The following is a 21,364-nucleotide window of genomic DNA, read 5'->3' as shown; positions in this document are numbered from 1 at the left end:
CCAAAGTTATTTGCATTTATTTAAAGTTCTTAGATGTCACTAGTTTTTAGATAACACTGTAAGGCTTTTCTGGCTCACGGTATTTTAAAGCAATTTTCATGTAACAGTCACTCATTGTATTTTGTGTATTTTCTCATTGTGCATTGTGCATTGTTGTATTTCAACAAACAAGAAAATTCATGCTAGAGTCAGGGAAGATCTGTTTTTAAACTCAATATAGTGTAGCTCAAGACATTCTTTGATTTCTCTATCATTTCTTGGATGTGACAGAGGCTCTTTTGCTGGAGATTTGAGGTTTGATTCAAAGGAAATTGCCGTGATGGTTCAGGTTTCTTTTCTGTCACAGTACTTGCTGATCTGTTGGAGAGGGTTGTGCTGTATCTCTCATCTTCATCCACTGACTGCTTCTTTCCACCGGCAGAATATAAAGGCCAGTCAACTGCACTTTAATGAAAGGATTTATTTTAATAGTATTATTTATGTGACCAACTTGCGAACAGGTAACAGAGATATAATTCACTTCTGAAGGCTAATATGGACTAAAAAAAAACACACACAATACCACAAGGGAATATATATGAATATACTTTTGTGTATCATAATCCTACTTCTCATAAGTATACATTAAACATGACATATTTTCTGATTGGATGTTATTGTGATAGAAACATTTCTGCTTGAAACTTTCTGCATCCCACCTGGGATAGGACACGCTGTTAGTTCACAATGGTATGCTTCTTGTAAAAATCCATCTGGACGAGATTTGTCAGCTTTCTATTCATGCAAACAGAATTATTTAGAAAATGGGCAAATCGTTGACTCTGTGGTGTTTTAATTTTCATAAAACATATATGGCTTTCAGAAATAATATTGGTCATGCTCTTTTGTTTAAATCCCAGCTGCATATCCACTGGCTTGAGCTTGAGTAATCCAAAATTCACACTCCTCTCAGCATATTATTGTTGAGACGTATTATTATTTTGCTTTGTATTTTCAAATGAATTCATTTAAATCAATTAAACATCTTTCAAAACATAAAATATTATTTGTAATGCCCGAGAGTTAAAGTTTTCATACTTTGAAAGACTTTGATAACTCCTTTTTAAGCTTGGTGAGGGTCAGGGGTCAGTTTGTGGTTTGGGTTCTGGCATGCTCATGAACTTTTAATTTAATGACTAGCATCTTCTTTAATTTATGAAGTCGGAGACTACGAGTGAAAATGTTTCTAGCATCTTTATGCTTTAGTACTTTTTTAATACTTTTTGATTATTATGGATTAAATATTGATTTTATTATAGAAAGTAGATATAAAGTGCAGCTTTTGGGTAAAGTTTTGAATAATAGATTCATTTGTTGAGAATTTGCAAAAATTAATCAGACTTCCGAATGTTTCCAGACTTCCCAAATAGGATGTATGTATGGATGCCTGACATGGCAAGTATTATGGTGTCATGTTACTTTAGCGTTCGTGTCCTCCCTTCTCCTGCCTCTAGGTGTGTATCCTCCCCTCTTATTTAGCGTTGGAGTGGGGTGGGTTGTCACACTTCATCTCATAATTCCTGACTGATGTGAGCAGCAGGAAGTATGATTTCTCATTCCGCCTAAACCCTTCTTTCCAATTGGTTCATTTGTCAGCCAGTCAAGACCAGTCACTTCACAAGGTGCACATCTATCTGCATTATGTCATCATTAGAATCCTGACATTGTTGTTATATTAATGAGGAAGGAGAAATGGCCCCATAATTATATCAGTGGGCCCATTTCCGTCTCACCAAGGGCATTCACTCAATTAAGGCCATTCTTAAGCATGATGAATGTAGATTACCCAGCTAATGTTGATTTGTGGTAAGCCGATGCTGAGATGAAAATGTATTATTTAACAGCACATTTTGCAGTGCTCTTTTGCTACTCTGTGCTCCATTTACCCAGATTCAATGGGTATTTGAAGAGGAGGTGCAAAAATGGAAGGAATTTCTTTTCTTTCCTTTTTTTTTTTTTCGGTGGTGGACCACAGTGTAAAGAATCGAAGCCTGTTGTCTGTGGAGCAGTTAGGTGTGGGGATATCCCTCAGGTAATAGGCTACTGTAGCTTAGGGTTTGTGAATCAGCTTTTAAGTGCTTTGTTAAGACACTAATGTATACGTAAAAAATAAAAATAAACACATACATACTAAAATATATACTGTACGGGGTCTTAAAGTCTTAATACCTCTCCACAAATGAAGGCCTTTAAAAGGTCATACATCGAAGCAGAAAGTCTTTCATTCACAGTCATGTGGATTAAAAAAAAAATAATAATAATTTTACAAAATTAAGTGTGTTTATGCTTAAAACAAGAAAAAAAAACATTTGTCAGATGGGTAGGAAATTGGTTTCTTTTTAAATTATTCACTAGCCCATTGAAAGATACAGTATGTGTTCTTAGTTAAATTATACATTTTATTTTTATTTTACTTTATACTTTATCACTTTATTTTGAACAATTTCTTAGAAACAAGACTTCTTATCTAATTTTGTGTCTTAATTTATACATCTTTTGACGTTTGCATTGGAAAACAAGGCAGAAATTTTGAGGAAGAACGGTGTTTTTTACAGTCTGAACAAAATATACAGTAAATGTTATTTCCATATTCCCGTCAAACTGTTTTGTGTGTGAATTAAAAAAGTATAAAAAAACTGTTTAGGAAAGTGATTTTTGCGTGTGTGTATTCAGAAATTATCTCAGCTTCACTGAAAGCCAATGGCATTCTGCGGAATGTCAGCTCCTTAGTAAAACTCAATATGAACCCATTTAGATATATTTTGTCTTAAGGCAGTCCACAATGACTGTAATCAGCCAATGCATTCTAGTGCTCAGCACATTGTAACTCTCTATTAACCTTCATTCTGTGCTGTTTCCCAGGGAGAGACTGTACATGCGTGATAAAACTGATTTTCATTTGGTTGTGAAATTTGTTCTTATTAGTTAAGAAATAGTTCCTTGAGAAAGTGAATGTACGTAAGTTGATGTTAGAGAACATAATTTTAACAATGTTTTTTCACCTTTATTTAGCAATGTTTTGTTATATATATATATATATATATATAGATAGATAGATAGATAGATAGATAGATAGATAGATAGATAGATAGATAGATAGATAGATAGATAGATAGATAGATAGATAGATAGATAGATATATTGGGGTGAACTATTCCTTTAAATGTCTCAAACTTAGCCCATGTTGCAATTTTGTACTACTAATAACAGCTGCATCTCTCTCATGTTTAGTAATGTTCTGAATTTATATTATGTACTGTATATGCTTGTGTAGCTTTCATATCCATTTGCCGTAAACAGACCTCAGCGTTTCGACCTGTATTATCATTCTAATCTCCATTTGCATAGGAAAAGTTCATACTGCTAGGAAATGCTGGATATCATCATATTACTGGGGCAATAGTCATTACTGTGGTCCCCATAAAATTTGGATAGAGCAATCTCTCTCGCATTCTTGGAACAGCGGATAGTAAACAGAGCTCAGTTAATAGAGTTTCAGCTGTAAAAAAATTTGCAGGATATGATAAAGCTCCGTGCACATGAGTTTGTCTGATTACAGTTCCATATTTCTGTGCTGTCAGAGTGGCCATGCATGTAAATCATTGAGCCAAGAGATCATGATGACAATCAGAAAAAAAGAGAAGTTGCAGTCCTCACATTTGTCACATGCCCCTCTAAACAGGAGGTTGCAGAGGCAGCTAATACAAGTTTGGTCATGTCAGTTGCATGTGTGGTGTTCTGTTGTTTTCTGTGGTGGCCAGCACCCTTAGAGCAACAGTTCTATCATTATTTACTAACCACATACCATTTTCCTGAAGAACACAAAAGGGGATATTTTGCATTTTTTACTCCAAAACATGGTTTGTGTTTATGTACAAATCTTCTGAAGTCATATCATAGCTTTGCGTAAAGAACAGACTAAAATAAAGTCATTTACTGAAGATCTTGCCCTTTGCAGAGTTCTCAAATCTCATTTGCACTTCATTTTCAGCCACAACACACTATAACTAATGCAGCTTAGCATCATTTACACTGCACCATGCACAGTGCATCTTCACACTTTTAATGGATTTTGTGTGTGTGTGTGCTTTAGGTACATCTCCCTATAGAGATCGCTCAGTCAGGCATTCATCCAATCTACTCCTGCACCGCTCATTACGTCGAGATGTTGCTCAAGGCAGAGGTTCCTCTGGTTTTTTCTGCCTTCAGGATGTCTGACTTCACTCCCTCTCAGGTGCTGTATTTCAAGTACTTCATTTTAATCACACCACTTCAATCTTCTTTCTCCATTTGTAATAACCAAGCAGACTTGCCAACCTGTATGGATTTTGCAAAGCAGTTTGGCATTCTGATATTTTTAGTGTCCCAGTCTTCCCAAATGTATAATTTATTTAGAGTTATTTATCAATTTGCTGTCAACAGAAAGAAGCTTTAAAGTTTCCATTTAAAGAAAGCATTGTCAAAAAGGACAAACAATGGCACTAACTTTTCTGAATTTACTCAGGGCATATTAATGATAATAATAATGTAAAAAAATTGAGTGCATTTGACCTCTCTTCCATTTACACTGTGCTTTATTAGATTGTGTGGATGTTTTTCTGTGATTGTCACAGAACTGACGTTGTGAATCATGATTGCTGGTTGAATGAGTTTGACACTACCAGGGTAGAAATATAAAGATGCAAGGACATTCTGCTTTGACCTGAATGACTGACAATCTTCATAGACAAATGCAGTGATTACTCAAAGCTGCACTCTCTCCAGGGTTTATATGCTTGGTGTCAAATCTCTGCCTCAATTCTTCTGTCAGATTTAGTCAGATATGACCTTTTTCCTGCAGTCAAGGGCAAGCATATTAAAGAATAACTGTGTTTTCTGGGTTTAGTTTATTTATATTTTATCCTTTGAACACTCTCAATAGGCCTGGACATGACAAAAAAAAGTATTTCTCTGTGTGCCTGTAAATTCAAGTACCATGTTAAGGTTTACTGTACAGTGTGTTCTTGCATCAACTTATATATATAAGGTTTTTTAGAACTTTTACTCAGCTGAGTAAATAAATAAAAAATATATTCTGTAGTTGCTACACAGATACCTGCAGTTCTGAAACTTATAACTAGTTTTGAATGGACATAAACTGAAGGCAAGAAGATTTTCTGTTTTGAAATTGAGTGTCACCTCCTTCATAGAGGCGTCCGTGTCTGGGCACTCAGGAACAATGATTCGAATTCTAGACAAAGGAGGAGGAGAGACACAGATGCTGTATAAATTGCCTGCTGGAGTGGTCTGAATGTACAGAAGACATGTACGCTTGGCAAAACTAGAACGCCATCGACGATACCACAGAATAATTGAACCGCTTCTAAGAGAGGATTACATGACCACAGCTCAGTTCACCACCACAGAAACAAAACAAAGATACCTCAAGCCTCTTGATAAAAGGGATTTCTGCATATTTTGATTCGAGCGACTTGATTTATTTTTTGTGTATGAACTCCAGGAATTTTTGTTTTTTTGCTGTCATTCATACAAAATAATTTTTTATAATTTTTTTGTCTTGTTTTCCAGACTCACCCTCATGTCATTCCAAACCAGTATGCCTTTCTTCTGTGGAATACAAAAGGAGATGTAAAGGAGAATGTTCACACTGCTCTTTTTCATTTAATGAAAGTGGATAGGGATTTGGGACAGTCAAGCTCCAAAAAAGAAGAAAACTCCATTCTATGAATTCTGAAAATTTTCCTCAGAGGAAAGAAAGTCTGTTTCGAAAGACATGAGTGTGAGTAGATAATGACAAAATTTTAACTAGTCCTTTAAGGAGAGAAAATCCTGAGGCAGTGATGTTTTAAAGGAGCGCTGAGGGTTTACAGTGTGCAAGCGTGTCTGCAATAAATCAGATTTAGCACATTCATGCCCTTGTTTCACTCTTTAAAGTTTACAACTTTTTAGTTTTTGCGTGAGCATCGGTGTTCACAGTGTACCCTGTTCAATAGAGAAAAGGTTTCCGACAATTTCTGAAAGGTTTCTGAGGATTTGTACATTAAAAGAATTGCAAAACTTATCTATGTTTCATCTAAATTAAAGATCTGGATGGAAATTACTTGTAACAATTCCTCCGAATGTCTCTCTAAAGCTGAATACAGAGTAAATGTACAATGAATCCATTTTAGATGATTCAACATTGCAGAAATCAAACTCAACTAAAGTCATTCTTTGTTTGCAGGATTTAAAAAGCAATTGTCTGTCACTACCGAATACCTCCAACACTTTGAAAACCATAACACTGGTTAGTGAGTTCAGAGCATCCTGCAGAACCATTTAAGGCCTTTTTTCTTTGTTTTTATCAGCAACAATAGGCAGCATGGTTTTAATGTCTTTAGGTAATGGGTACTTGTAATTAAAATGACATTTTTAGCATTTTTAATTTTAAACACACCAGTGTGCACCCATTTTCTAGTACATTTAATCATTTAGCAAAAACGTTTTATACAAAGCGACGTACAATTGAGGAGAACAATAGAAGCAACAGTATACAACAGTATCTCAGTTAGTCTAGCGCAGTAAAGATACAGTAGCAAGGTTTATATATATATATATATATATATATATATATATATATATATGTATGTATGTATGTATTTATGTATGTATGTATGTATGTATATATATGTATGTATGTATGTATGTATGTATGTATGTATATATATATATATGAATGTATATATATATGTATGTATATATATATATATATATATATATATATATATATATATATACATATACATATATATATATATATATATATATATATATATATATATATATATATATATATATATATATATGTATGTATATATATATATATATATGTATGTATATATATATATATATATATATATATATATATATGTGTGTGTGTGTGTGTGTGTGTGTGTGTGTGTGTGTGTGTACAGTATATGCATGTATGTAGAAAATAGGTTCTTGCTAGTATTAATTGTTTAGAGCTGACAAAAAAAGATGTCTAGACGTTTTATGACTCAAATTGCGATTGTCATTCCACCATCTGGTAACAGTCCAGGAAAAGGTCTCTGAGAGTGATTTTGTGCCTCTTTGGGATGGCCCTATGAGGCATCATTCACTTGCAGAATGCAAGTTTCTGTATATTGGTGATAAACCAGTGGTTTTCTTGTAGGCAAACATCAGTAACTTGAATTTGATGTGAGCGACTATTGGCAGCCAGTGCAAACTGAGGTGTGACATGGGCTTTCTTTGGCTCATTGAAGACCACTCTCTTTTGCTTTCTATATCAGTTGCAGAAGCTTGGTAGGCCCACCAAGAGAGCATTACAATAGTCCAGTCTGAAGAGAACAAGAGCTTGGACAAGGAGTTATGTGGCCTGCTCTCATAGGAAGAGCTTAATCTTCCTAATGTTGTATACGGCCAATCTGCAAAACCAGGCTGTTTTAGCAGTGTGGACCGAGTTGTAGCACTCGTCTTTTTTTACACTTGTCTGTCTTCACACGAGGGCTGCCACAACCGCTGCTGCAGTGTACTAACTAATTATACACTCATCTGATACCTCATTATTGAATTCAGCAGGCCACATCTTTGTGCTTAGCAAACTGAAACTGAAAAGCCGCGTGATACGCACAAGAAAAAACACGACTTCAGCATTTACCACAGTAAACAGAGTAAGCAAAACAATGTTTCCTAGCAGCAAGAACTGTGCCAAAAAAATCTAATCCAATCTAATCTAATGAGAAAAGAAACAAGACACTTAGAAGCTGCAGTCCTCTTCTGTTGTTTGACTGCTGCTTCTAACAAGTGACATGCCAAGTTTTAAATGGATTTGAAGACATAAGAATTTTTCAGCTTTATGGAAACATCTGGACTTTTCACACTCGTTCTTCCTAATGGCTCGGTGGTTTTATATGATTGTTTTGCTACTCCACAGCTGTCATTAATTGTGTGAAGAAACCCTCCCAAAAATTGTCATCATTCACTTTCTTCTACATTTCTTCTTCTACACAATACAAAATTATATATTAAGCAGAATCTCCAAGCTGCTTTTTGACAAGCAACAAAAGCCCAAAATTGCATATTTATATTACATCACATCATGTTTGACATCAGCGAAACTAAACACCTCTGGTATTAATGTACTGTCAGCAATTGTGACGTGCCAAGTTGGAATATGGAATCGTTTAGGTTTTTTTTTTTTTTTCTAAAATCCTCAAAATGTGAACATACTTCTATAAAAGTAATTCTTACAAGTTTGGACTGGGTTGATGGTGAATTAATTTTCGTGTGAAGTATTCCTGCATGTTCACCAAAGACTGCAATTTACGAGATCTCATCTTACACTAGGTCATATGTAATCTAATTGTATGTAAAATTGCAATGAATAAAAGGCAAAAGCCTTTCTGTCATCAGTGCAGCATTTTTCACTTCATGATCTTTATCCTTTTTTCTTAAGTTTACTTTTTCACTTACTGTCAATTATTATCTGACTCTATTCAGTTCTATTGAAAGATGCTCTGTATTAAATGTATGGCATTATCTATCATTCATCAGCAGTGGATAAAAGTGGTTTGCGTTTGTTTTGTAATAGACTATGATTACAAGACTATTATTATTACAGTCATTAGTTTTTTGTTTGCTCTTAAAGCATTGTGACTTCATCTGTTTTGTTTGTCATTGCCATACCAACTGCTGTGGTCTGCGGTTATATCACAAAACTGCTTACACTGCAGGCATATTTTATTTAATGCAGCAAACTCATAAAGGTTTATTATCCTTTCTCTCATTTTCATCCATTCACCATGAACCAGAGTGTCCCTTTGTAACTTGAGGCATAGCTTTATGACTTGCATTCGCTGACTCATCGTAAACAAAATGTAATTCATTTGGCATTGTCTAAACTATATTATTTATCCTCAGCTAAATGTCAGAGTGTATTAGACTGCACATTGTTTTAGGCGGCACATTGTTTATTTAGTACAAGAAAGTATTGCCACTCCTCACATAGCGTCTGTGTAAACGTCTTGTTTCAATAATAAATCCCTTTCGTCACTGTAGGATATGGGATTTGGCACAATATTTAAAATGTGTAAAATCTTGCATGATATCAAACTCAAAACTCAAATATCAAATCTATTCTAAAGCTGTTATAACCCTGTTCTACCTGTTTTCTTGCAAATCGGCTCTCTCAGGCACTGCTCATCAAATCTGTGCTTCTTTTGCCCGCTTGCAGAAGGAACCAATCCACGGCTTCAGGGTGAGTAATTACCTGGAGTACATGGAGGGGCTGGAGGGCAACTACAGATCCATGGTGCTCTCGGACATGAGGAGCATCTTACCAAGGAGCAGCTAGAAGGAAACAGACCACTGAAGATCAGCAGGGACTGAAAGTGCTTGTGGTACAGAATGAGACTGAACATGTTGCATGGATTTAAAGCTGTTTTTATTACACAACATGCTCAATAAGGGCACTGTTTTATCAAACACTATGTGTTTTCCCCCTTTGCTTTCATTCTCTTTTATTTATTTTTTTGGATTCTAATACCGTACTATAGTATTCTCACTTAGGGAATCATAAATATGAGAACACAAGCTCTTCAAAGTAGAGGGTGACACGGGAGTGGATTTTCAAATCTTTCCCGTCCCACTCCCGCAAAAAAAAATTCCGTCCCATACCAATCCCGCAAAAAAAAAAAAAAAAAAACGGGGAGAAAATCCCATCCCATTCAATCCCGGAAGAATGAATCCCGTTCCCGCCCACTCCCAGGTTGTATATTTTTTGGCTGGAATCTGTCAGTTACAGTAAAAAAATAAATAAATAAAAAATACAGTAGGCTACAGATCACAGCATCACAGCAACTTTAGTAAAATAAAAAAATTAAATGTGTTTTTTGCAGATGCAGATTGCAGATTTTTCTACGGGTTCAAGTTGGTTACACAAGTTTGTTGACCAATGGAAAGCTGCTTTTTTTTTTTTTTTTTATGTGACTTCTGTATGAGATGTGCACTGAACACTGAGAATAGACAGTAGTCCAAAATTTCTAGAATGCTGGCCCCATATGTAGGTTCATGAGTCATTTTGCAGTCTCAGACTGCTATATGACATCAGTACGTAAGAAAAATTTCCATGCTTTTGAATGCTTGATTGCTGTCTTAATGAGCAATCGAACATGAAGTACGTGGGATCTAGCATGTCAACACTTGAATATACAATGACTCACATGCTGTTGACGTAGTCTTGTTGTGTAGTGCATGTTGCCATTTTTTTCTATAGGCATATATTAACATCTGCAGTCTCTCGTTCACATCCTAAGGAAGCTGTACAGAGAGGCGTTATCACGTTGACAGGCCGTCATTAGCACATAGATGCAATCTCTCACCCTCGCCATCTGTAACTCACACAGTGAATAATGAATTAGATCATTAGAGAGGTGTCTTTCTCCTTCACAACAACTGCTAAATATTGCATACTGTTTACTCAGTAGGAGGCAGAAGGAGTTATAATTTAAGTTTTAAAAAGTTCCTTGGAGAAAGTAAGTAAAAATATATGCACTCTTTTTTACATTGCATTAAAAAAATAAAAATTGTCACCCATAAAGCATATGCTGATGCTCAGATAAAAAATACTGTTTCAGTTTTGTGTGATCAGTTGATTTTATCTTTGTGTAATCATAACGAGCTGTACACATTAATCAGGTTAATGATTTAATGACTGATTGTTGGCCAACAGTCATCTGGAAAGCCAATCTTGTGTTGGCTCATTGTAAATTGACAATACAAGGCTTTTGTGGCATGGATGTTGATGATGTATCCGCGGACCAAAATGGTAGGATAATTAGAAAAGGATAATTATGCCTAATTAAACTGATTAACTGATAATTAAGACATATCTGTCTCTGTATTAGGCTTGAGGAGTTGCATTAGCTTGATTTTCTCTGGTAAATATGCTTTATTATTGTCCTCCACATTAATTATCCCTGTTATGACTGCCAAATTCCACTTCTAGAATCTGCTTGATGAATGGGCGAATGTCATTTGAAAGTGAGCATCACTGTCCCTCTTCTCACTCTGAGAAGCACTTGAAATGAGTAATCTGATTTGTGTAGGGCATTAAGGGCCGTTCACACCAAGGACAATAACAGTAAACTTTTAATAATTGTTTGAATTCTATAAGAATAGTGAAGTCCACGCCACATATAATGACACAAAAGAACTATATCATTGGAATAAATTTCAGAACAATTTTCTTTTTTTTTTCAGCTGATGAACAATAAAAATTTGACAGCCACTCGAATCCAACCAATTTAAAGCTGCAGTAGGTAACTTTTGTAAAAATATATTTTTTACATATTTGTTAAACCTGTCATTATGTCCTGTCAGTAGAATATGAGACAGATAATCTGTGAAAAAATCAAGCTCCTCTGGCTCCTCCCAGTGGTCCTATTGCCATTTGCAGAAAGTTATCTGCTCCCGGTAAGAAACAACCAATCAGAGCTGCGGTCCGTAACTTTGTTTGTGTTCAAAATGTAGAAAAATTTATATAATAAGCGAGTACACCGTGAATCGATTTCCCAAACCGTGTTTTTAGCTTGTCCTGAATCACTAGGGTACACCTATAATAAGTGTTTATATTCGGACTATTTTAGATTGCTTCGGGGATACCGCGGCGGAGTAACCCAGTACCTTTGTGATTCTTCATAGACATAAACAGAGAGAAGTAGTTCCGGCTACGATGTTCTTCCGCAAGACGCAAGCAGTTCTGTTTATTAACCGCTAGAGCGTCAAAAGTTACCTACCGCAGCTGTAAGAGCTCACATAATTAAAGCGGCAGACAACATAACTTCAATGCACGCTTATAATAAACAATGTTATTGTGTGTTGGCATGGACACTAATATAGTTATTGATAGCTATATTAGACTTGTGGCCAGTTGGCAGGCTACACAAAGATTTGTCAAAGTAACTTTTTCAGACTTTTTTAGCATTGTGAAACAATAACCGTTTTATTTTTCACTTTTTAAGCGGTTTTGTTTGGTGGTCCTCAACGTTCATTTCATTTAAGGGGAAGGAGTAGTACTCATGTCATTCTCGCAGCACCTCTTCTAAATCTACAGCACAAAACAGTATATGTAGTTCACAGAACACATTAATCTTATGAGACGTTTCTCAAAAAATATAGCACATCCAGTGTAGTACGATCCCTGAATGAATGACTGTAATGTGCTGGTTCTTTTAGTGAATCAAAAACAGTGCACACTTAACAAACTTAAAGGCAGGGTAGGCGATTTGCTTCAAAACCATTTTTTGTTTTGCTGGTTGAAAGTCTCTTCACATCCCATAATCACTATTATTATTATTACTATTTATTTATTCTGTGGGAGGCATAGGACCATAAAATGTTAGTCCAATCATATCCCTCGGTCCGAGGGCTACGATATTATGCGCTTTGTACTAAAATGTTTTCTCAACAGTAAATGAGACATGATGGAATCTGACAGCGTTGCATTCAAAATTACATCAGTAGTGCTTGTCATGTGTTTTGGGGGAGGCGTGGCTTTGAAGAGTGATTTGCAGGTAGGGTGTGATCTTATGCTTTCAAAACTAGCTTGATATTGCTAGCCTCTCCAAATTCACCAATCCTACCTTTAAAACTTATATTGAAACATGTAGTTGCAGATGCACATGAAGTTTGTCAGTAGTATATTATTAAAATAAATGTTAGTCATGGAAGCTTTAGCCTAAGTTCTGCCAGGAAGACTCAATCACTTCGTCATTAATTACCTTCATCATTATCCAATCACGTCTTTATACTCCTGTATAAAAGATCGTACTTACACATGTTTGAGTTCGCAGATGCCAACGCGACAACAACCTCCACCCTCCCCACCACCACCAGGATGGTCCTGTCCTTACCTTCCAGGGGGGTCTGCTGCGCCCCTGCCTTCGTCTTCAGGCAGGAAATGCAGATTCGCTACCCTCGGATTACGAACCATGGACGGGGCCTTCCGCCAAAGAAATTTATAATTGTGCTCGCTGAGCTGTCAATAAATGTATGCTTCCTACATTCCTCTATCTCCCGAGTCTTTCTGGTAGAAATACTTTTTTTTTGTTTTGGTGTTGCTGTACTTTTTGCTAACAGTCCAGTTTTGAATCTGTCCTGAATTGCAGGTGAAACTAAGCGGTTGTCCTTTAACACTGATGTTCAAGTGTCAGTCATTGGATATCTACTTACTGTGCATTGATGGACACCCAATCAATCTGAGGGTCTTTGAAGAAGATATCACAAGCATTATCCATCTCCATTAAACTCCAGAATCTCAAGGGCTGAATCCATTTTCTCTCTGTATCAATTGTAATCTGGACTGATTAGTGTGTGATTAGAATGCATGACTGTAACTCTCCCTGCCCAGTAACTCAAAGCCCAGAAGCATCAATGATAGGTCAGCTTCTACAGCAAATGGATGAGATTGAAGGAGTCAATTCTTGTTCCTTGTGAGATAGAAGAGGCTTATGGATCAGACTCAAACTGTGTGAAAATCTACAGACTTTGTGCAGAAAGTAAAACTCCTTTATGTTCAAAGTAGGCATCGAAAAAACGAAGTGAAGAGAAGGAGACAAGAGACAGAAGAAGATTGCCACACGAACATAACCCATCCGTTCCCTGTCAGAAGAAGCCAGTAATTTATAACACACATTAGGTATTGTACACATGATTTCTTAGTCAAGTTGGCGCACCACTTTTATCACACACCATCCATCTGAATCGTATTGTAGTTCAGCAGTAGCACAACTGTGTCCTCTGGCTTCTTTCCTAATGTATTTGTAGACTTTCCTTTTCAGATATTTTCTTTTTGCTGTGATCTAACCCATTATGACACCATCAGCACAAATTTCCCCTCAGGCCCACCTGACGAGACCATCGGGTTAATTGCAAAAAGTCTCATTAGCGTTATCATACAGGCAGCCATTTGAATTACAAGAAGCACAATACTTACCAGAGCACATAGGGAGTCCAATGAATGGAATATGAGTGTGTGATGATCAACTAGTGCAGATAACCCCGGGCAAAAAACAACATTATTCTTTAATATCTCTGTCTCTTCGAACCACAGGAACACAGATCACAGATAGTGTTTGAGTGAAGCTATCAGTGCAGAAGTGAATATCAAAGCCAAGGAGACATCAGAGAGGTGAGGACATTTGATTCCATCTATCAGTCTTGTCTACTGGCAACCTAGATTAAAGAAGATTATCAGATACTTTAGGTACTGCTGTTTTGGCAGTTCATCAGTCTTTGTGATATTATTATGATTTTTATTTTTTAGACACTTTTTTTTTTTTTTTTCCAGTTAGCTTGATGTTAAACTGGGACGCCACCACTTAACTGTGAAAAAGGAAACAAAATTCATCTCAGTATAAAGAGCAAGCCAAATGGAATTGTGGGTGTTGAGACGTCACATTGTGTGGACAGCTGATAGATTTTCATTGATTTTTTTCATTGTCTCCAGCCTCCTTTTCACTGTAAAGTGTCTATTATTGTTATTGACTTTGATTTTACAGAACGTATTGACATCTGTGCAGTGCATATAAATGTGGCACAAACAGATGAGACCAATTAATGGTTAGTGTGTTTTGCAGTAAATGGATCTGTCGATTGATTGCTTTTTGACTAGAGCATGTGAATATACTGTATAACCTTATCTGGACTACAAAACAATTTAATTGGGAAATAAAATGTGACTGGAACTCGCTGCCAATAGAGCCCACCCCAAGACCTAACATTAGCAATATATAGTTCAAAATAAACATGAGTGCTTACAGACAGCATACAAGGTAAATGATGAGTGTGAATTGGTGTGCCAGCAGCTTCTGTGGCTTCCTCCACTGAGCAGATCAAACAAGCTTCTGCTTAATGCTTTTCATTTATCAAATACAGCCCCATCAGCAGACAAGCAACAGTCTCAACGGTGTGCTAGAGCTCTGAAACATTAATGACAGATGTCACCGCAGAAAGTCGTGGCAGAGAGGCTAACAGAGAACTTAGGTATCAGACTGACAATTAACCCTGGTAAGTGCACACACACACACACACACACACATCTACAATCTCCAGTAGTCATTTCAGTCTTCTGAAATGAGACACAATCTTTTTGGTATAGTTTTAGTCCAGTGTGAAGCACTTAACACTATCACAGAGACACTGATTCTCTGATTACTTTTTTAGTATGTATATATTGATACATTAACATTTAATTGCAGCTTAAGTAATTGTTTTTAATGTTTTTAAGCAGAATAACTAAAAAGAAAATGAATTACAGAAATACGGTAACAATATTTTCTGTCTGCACTTCATTACCGCTAACTGTTGTTCTGCTATTATTATGAATAGTCACCTCCTTATCAGCTCATTAGCCAGCAATTTGTCTGTAAGCAGTGCAGGTGTCATGATGGTCAGAGATTTCACCAAGCTGAGGAGGAATCACTAAAATTGGCTCAAGAGGTCAAGTACGTTTGGAGTCTAAAGTGATAATCTCAGGTGAGTTAGTTCTAAACTTTGTAATTGGTCCATTTTAACCAATTATACATGTTTGGGCTGATTTGTAGACTTGTTTTGAACATCATAAGCTATTATTTTCTACCCACCATTAGAATACAGTTAGATTGTTAGTTGTATAAACATAAGCAAAAACTTTGGCTAGAGAGAGAGAGAGAGAGAGAGACAGGTTTTCCAGTTCCATTTTCTCAGAAGGATGTCTGTGATGAAAATATATAAGCTGGGATTCAAGATATTTTTCACTGCAGCTCCTAAATTCTTACAAATGGCCTCCGTGGTTATTTGTGACCGACGTTGTTGTTCATTTCCTGTTGATGGTGCAGTGGTACTAAATCATTGCCAGTTATGAATTCCTTGGGATATAATCATTGGAGCATTCTTTCTGATTAGACCTATGACTCAAAGAGCAATTTTCTTAGTTTAAAGTAGGCCTAGAGCCTTGTGCTACAATACGGACGCAGAAATGACTCAATGAGAAAAGATTGTGGATATTAGCCACCAAATGTGCTAACTATAAAACCTGAAATAAATCAAATATGAAATTATCATAAATTCTCTAAACTGACGCATCTTTTCATTTCCTCAGCAGTTTGATGTGATCCATGGTTATGAGATTCAGAACTATGGTGCTTCGGGGGACAATGACAGTTGTTCCATAACTTTAAGGTAAAATGAGGCTTTGTGAAGGAGTTGTATAGGATCAACTCAAGTTTAACCCCCAGAGACCCAAGTATTTATACTGAAGATGTGTTTCTTGTCTTTAGGTAGCCACTTGTTTTAAAATTATGTTTTATCATATTTTGTTTTGGTGGGAGTTGTTCAAAAACATTGCAGACAATTGCAATGCTGGGTTTTTAAAGTTGCAAAATAGTAACACACAAAGTAATGAATTACAAATGCTTTAACTTTCTTGAATATCCTTGCCAGCAAGTAATTAATATAATCAATAATTATTCAAGTAATAAATATTATAATACAAATTTGAGTATAAGATGTAGCTATATATTGCTTCACCTGTATTTAGAAAAAAAAAATTTCATTTAATATCTTAAAGTTGTAATTATGCTTCGGTTAGTCTTTAGGGTTAATGGTAGTTTTGAGTAATATTTTACCATCCTGAACTGTAATGTGCACATGAGGCTTTCCTGAAATTGCTCATTACATTCTGTGAGAGTCACGCTTAGAGATGTTTTTGCATTTAAACATGACCTATTTAAACAGATCAGTTGATGTTATCACCTATTGAACAATGCATAGAATAGACACCAGGCAGCGCTGATATCTGACAGCAAAAGAGTTTTTGGTTGTTGTTGTTCTTTGTTGTTTTTGTGCTTTCTTTTGCACCATTGCCTGAGCTTTTCTCCCAAAAGTTGTTCTTGTCTGTTATTCCAAGCACGTTATGCATTGCTTGTGCCCCCAAAAAACATTTGGACACTTGAAAACACAAAATGGCTCATGCATTATTTGAAAAGGTCTGAGAAAAGTTCTTGCATCTTTTATTTTTGCAGATGCCTTTTTGTTTGATATTTTCTTATATAACGCAATAGAATTCAGACATTTTGATGTGTGGCTTAAGTATCTAAGTGCTATTTGGGGTCACTATATACTCAATAAAGAAGCCCTTTAAAGTTCACTAGACTCTTTTCTCATTGATCATGAAGGGCTTGCTTAGATAACAGAAGCAATTTCTAGCATTTCCTGAAATATGGTCCAATATCCAAAAGCTATGGATAAATTACCTTATAAGATGAAATGTAATCATGTCAAAATGTGCCCGTCAAAGGAAATACTAATCAGGAAGAGTCCATTCAAAGCACACCTACCTTTTGTCCTCTTAATCACATTTAGTGAAAACATAATCATCAGTCATTTCAGACAATATACTTCTTCATGGTGAAAATACATGAAATCTGAAATAATTGACATCAATTTTGGTGCCAGCAGCACAAACCTTGGATGGCCTGGAAAGGTCAGAGCGGGACATGGATTATGTCGGTGTTAATTAGTGATGTGCCCCAGTAGCTGCACTGTCTGTGATCAGGGTGTCAATGAGCTTTCATTAGCACAGCAACAGGAAATACACACTCACACATGCACATGCCTAAGAGCAGGATTGCAACCAGGCCTGTATGGAGTCTGTTTCTGTAGAATTTCTCTCACCCATTATTAGGGTGCGCCATTCAAATGGGACTCGTCCCGGCCAGGATTTTAATATTGCCTAAAACATCCAGAGCAGTTTGACCAATAACATGCAGGTATTGTACATAATCAACCAATCATGGGGCTGCGTCTGAGAAGGAGAGATCTAGAGGGAACGATCAAAGTGATGCAAATATGCGCACGTGTTTGTTCATTCAACAAATCCATAAGAAATCAAAGTGTGCCACAACAAACACGTGAAATCGATTCGAAAGCATAAGGAGCTGTCTGCTCTGATCTTTATAGCTCTCATGAATGCTACACAACAATCAACCTGCATAGTGCAAATAGCCAAAACCTGGATATTTCAGGCATTATTAAAATCCTGGCTGGGACGTGTCCCGTATGAACGGTGGGTGTAGAAAAGAATCACCCCCTTTAAAAAATTAAACTCAATTGGGTGTAGCTAATCACATTCACAATGGCAAACAAAGACATTTGACTTTCAACTGTGAACACATTTCAAAGGCTTTATTAATGCCTAGAAGCACTGTGAAGTCTAGTGGAAGAAGTGGAGGGTATTTGGTACCACACAGACCCTCCCTGGATCAGGACGTCACTCCAAACTGGACGAAAGAGCCGGAGGAAACTGGTTAAAGAGGCGACCAAGAGGCCTACAGCAACTCTGAAGCAGTTGCAAACATTTATGACAGAGTGATCAAACCTTGAAGATTGAGGCAGATGAGACTAAAATTGAATTATTGATCAAATTGAACTCAAAATGATATGTTTGGTGTAAATCAAATACAGCTCAGCATTCAAATAACAGCATTCCTACAGTAAAACCATGGAGGTGGTCATATCCTGTTATGGGCCTGTTCCTCTGCAGCAGGGAGTTCTTGAGGAAAATCTGCTGCCGTCTGCCAGAACGTTGTCAGTGGAAAGAAGGTTTACCCTCCAACATAACAATGACTCAAAGCACACAGAAAAACTGAGCACACAGTGGTTGAAGGAGAAAAAGGGGAATGTCCTTGCATGTCCTATAGTCAGAGCCCATACTTCAACCCCATTAAAAATCTACGGAATGGCTTGATGAATGCAGTCCACAAACGATCACCATCAAATTAAACTGAACTTGAGCAGTGCATTGTCTAGAAGCCCTATTTATCATAGACTTTAAAACTGATTCTCTCATTTAACCTAAAAAAGCCAGTGCCACATATGGAGAAATCAGAGAATTTCAGACAGTGACAATGAAGCAAAATAGAAGCTTTGTAATTTGACTTATTTAAATAATATATTCAGTGCACAAATTTGCATTTGCACAATATGAGTAATTACTGAGAAACCTAGGTGAGCAGATCAGCCTTTCCTGCTGAATGACACGCTCTCAACTCGAGGTGAAACATTCATTGAGATGCAAACCTGTGTAAGCACTCGTTTTGTACTGAGCTTTTCTTATCTTGTTAGATCAATAATTATGCCCTAGCAGACGCTCACACATTCATGGATGAATTCTCAAGGTCTCAGTTGCACAGTAAAAGCCCCATATACTTAGAAAGCATCTAACTAGGATCTTTCAGTCGTATTCTTCAATGTTCCACATGATACGATGGTTGACTGCAATCTGAAAACCAATTATGCTGCCGAGAGCCAGAATATGTATTTGTGCAGAGGCAGCTTGTTGAACTGAAAGTCAAAAATCACCATTTGATAAATTTAAATATGGTTCAATAAATCTTTGATTCAATAAATATATCACTTTGGGATTCACTTTGTATCTCAGCTTCAGGATTTGGGAACTGGGCATCACAAGCTTTAAAAATAAAATTGGACAAATGAATGTTGCTTTTCAGCTTTCTGTTTTCAGATTAGTTTTTCTTTCCCTCTGTGTGTGTGTTTGTGTGTGTGTGAGCACTGTGTGTATGTCTAGGTGCAGTTTTTCCTCTCCGCCGAATGTTGAAGGCTATACTACTTGTGATTGATGCATTTCTGTCACACCAAGAGTCTCATTTTCTCATCAGTCCTTACGGAGTTGAAACCGCAGGTCTTTATATTATGCTGAGAGAGCGGGTCAGGGCTGTCCACTCAAACTTTGGAGGTATATTACGGCACTGTTGTTTTTCTGCACTAGCTGTTGTAAACCACTATTTTGATCACTGCTATTTGTAACAGAATCAAAGTAAACTTAAAAGAATATAAAACAAGTCCAAATTATGCAGTAAATCAGCTCTAAGCAGCTTCTTTTCAGTTCAGTGTTGATTCAGTTAAGTTCAATAAAAGTAAATGTCAATTATAAAACAAGTTCAATTCCGAGATAAGTGGCTCAGCTGATGAGAGTAGTGTCATTATTCAGCTCGAGTCACTTCAATGCAATGTTGTTTTTGTCAACGATGACGATAACGAAATGATTTAGTTGACGCACCTTTTTTTATGATGATAACGTGACGATGACTAGCTAAAAATGGCTCTAATGTGACTAAAACATGACGAGACTTTTCGAGTTTTTGTTGACGAGATGGAACGAAAATTATTATAAGTCTGACATTCAAAATGCATGTCATTTCTGCCTGTTTTGGAGAAGCACCCGGCTGCAGCCTGCAGATCAAGGTGGGGCTGCACCTGGGGTGTGGTTGCACGTACTTTTAAATGCGCACTTGAGCAGCGCAGCACACTGTGATTCCATGTTGCTTTGAGCACATCATTCTGCACCCGCGATGTGCATACGCGCTTTGTGCACTCTGTTTTGAAGTGTTTCATATTAACATTGTTTTTCGCACTGAAAGATTATTAAAAGCCTATATTTTTATATCTAGCCTACACAATACATTTAAAATGAGCATAATTTAATTGTATATTATTTGTGTGTAGTGTAGTCTATATAAATACATACACTTCTTAGCTCTTGACATTCATATATAAACATAAAATTGTGATATTTGCTGCGGGGTGAGGGCTTTGATAACTCTCTTTTTTGACCATACATGTTTTTGCATATCTGAATGTTTGTGTCACTTTTATTAGACAGGGTTGTATGGTGTTTGTGTTTACAAATAATATGCATCTTGTTGTTGCACTGGCAGACAAGTTGAAGCACAAGTTGTAGATCACAAGTATGTGTTCCTCAATAGCTTATATTTTGGGCACGTTGTTCATTGCACTTTAGCAATTTCTCAAATAAAGCCACAATTGCCAAAGTAAGAATGTTTTTATTTCTGGCTTTTTTGGAGTAAAACAGTGATTCCACTGTTACCACTTTATCTGTGTGTAATGTTGTAGTAGCTCAAAGTTTTTTGCTGCTTAAACTTTAAACCATTCCTTTATAACTGTGATTACTGGTGAAAATAGGCAATGTACAGAAATTTTAGAAGAGCATCAATTCATGGAAAAAATATGTGGAACTTGAAATATGTGGATAAAAGGTTTCTGCCCAATGCGACCATGAAGTACAGCTTGGCAGCACTGCATCTCCATCAATGAGAAAGTCTAGTTTATTATGCAAAGCTTTTAAGGTTAACTGTTGTTTTATGAATTGCAACACTCGTTACAACCTGTCAAACCTAAGTCCATTTCCAATACTTTTTAACCTAAATTAATTTGTTTAAGACTACTT

At 36.5% G+C, this 21,364-nt stretch overlaps 2 long non-coding RNA genes across 2 annotated transcripts; both read left to right on the top strand.

The window, feature by feature from the left end:
• Positions 1-2,024: 2,024 nt before the first annotated feature.
• LOC113075892 (uncharacterized) lies at positions 2,025-11,425 on the top strand. Its single transcript, XR_003281055.1, has 3 exons — positions 2,025-2,071; positions 4,133-4,273; positions 9,293-11,425. It is a non-coding gene; the product is annotated as an uncharacterized LOC113075892 (long non-coding RNA).
• Positions 11,426-13,227: 1,802 nt separating this feature from the next.
• On the top strand, positions 13,228-15,065 carry LOC113075899 (uncharacterized). The gene is made up of 3 exons (XR_003281056.1): positions 13,228-13,756; positions 14,171-14,248; positions 14,995-15,065. It is a non-coding gene; the product is annotated as an uncharacterized LOC113075899 (long non-coding RNA).
• The last annotated feature ends 6,299 nt before the right edge of the window (positions 15,066-21,364 follow it).

This window comes from Carassius auratus, unplaced genomic scaffold (assembly GCF_003368295.1).
Source record: "Carassius auratus strain Wakin unplaced genomic scaffold, ASM336829v1 scaf_tig00017929, whole genome shotgun sequence".
Lineage (NCBI taxonomy): Eukaryota > Metazoa > Chordata > Actinopteri > Cypriniformes > Cyprinidae > Carassius > Carassius auratus.
Note: the sequence above shows the minus strand (reverse complement) of the source record. Positions and strands in the feature narration are given on the sequence as shown.